Genomic DNA, 1,519 nt, shown 5'->3' with positions numbered 1-1,519 from the left:
GAGGCTTCGGTCATTGGCACCACACAGCTCACATACAAGCTCCAGATGTGCTCGAGAAATATTTGGAAGCGCTGCATGCGGTCGACAATGACGAGGGGCCAATCCCAGTCGAGCACCTTTTGGAAAAGGCAGCTTGAACAAGTAAGCCAGGAAACGCGATGGCTTCGTGGCGTGCAGCTTGGCCAGCTGCGATCGCAACTGGAGCAGCTGCGAGTAGCGCTTGTGGATCGTCCATGACCGGAATGTGATGGGGCATTGCAGCCGCATCTCGTATTGCACAAAGTAGCTCATCTTGTGTGGTCCCAAAACGGCCGATGGCGTGACGACGACGGGCACGAGCTTGAAGACCGTTGGCCACGGGGTAGGTGCCAGTTGCCGCCACGTGCTTGGTCGTGAAGCGGCCAGTTGCTTGGCGGATACAATAAAGTTCATCATGTCAAAGGCGGTTCAGATCAAAAGAGCAGGCTCTAGGCAACGAGGTACACCGACACCGCTTGGTCCGATGTGGGTGAATGGAGACTGAGCGATTGACTGTACTGGTTTGATTCGACTTCAACAAATCCTGTCCTACGCAGGTGCGAAAGACTACCCACCTGGACACGCAACAATCTTTCGTTGTTATTGGAATGAGTCTATTGAGATCTTTTGTTGTTCTACGCAGGTCCACTCCCAACCCGTGTGACAGGCAATTGGGAAAACAAACATGTGTTTTTGAGTCTATTTTTAGATTTGCCGCGTGCACGCAGGGATGCTATCCTGCATCCGCTTGCGTTGTTGGCACTAGAGTCGTGCTTTCATGGTTAGAGACTTATTATGACACCAAGGTAGCAGCATCGTTTTTCGACTACCAATAGGTGGCTACCAGGGCAGCGACCTAGGATGCCAAGGCATGTGCCACGGCAAATAGATACGCTGTTTGGAGACTACTGAGATACAGTACTTCAATGCGATAGGCAAACGTGCAGTGTGATATGAAGACCGCACTGCCCATCTCGGTACGCCACATTGAAGAAAAGCCCCACGACAAGGACCTGTGCGTTGTGTGCTAGAGTGAGGTTGTCGTTGGAGCCGTGAACAGTCCATGAACGGAGCTGGTGCTGGCACGCAGACACACAGCTTCGCTCTCATATCGCACCACCAACGTGCACAAGCAACATACACTGGCGGCCACAGCCGGACAATATCGTCACTCGCTTTCTCAACACCAACGCATCCTTCTGAAGCCAGTGGCCAAGTGCCTGTCGCCGCAATACGACGTCTCTTCTGCGTTGCGATGTTGTGATAACGTTAGCTGCACATCTCAACGAACCCCTCAATATTGGGTTATGTTGATGATGCCCGCCACAATACTGTCCATTGAATGTTTCATACGAGTTCACGATGCAGTCGTCACTTTGTTAACCGAGCCATTATTGTGCGAACCGTCGGATCTATCTATGGAGTGACATGGAGTGCGATCGATCCGGGTGCTCCGCGGCACGTCGGACAGCGCGGTGTGATCGCCAGCCAGTCACGCAAG

Source organism: Saprolegnia diclina (assembly GCF_000281045.1).
Source record: "Saprolegnia diclina VS20 unplaced genomic scaffold supercont1.54, whole genome shotgun sequence".
In the NCBI taxonomy this organism is placed as follows: Eukaryota; Oomycota; class Saprolegniomycetes; order Saprolegniales; family Saprolegniaceae; genus Saprolegnia; species Saprolegnia diclina.
Note: the sequence above shows the minus strand (reverse complement) of the source record.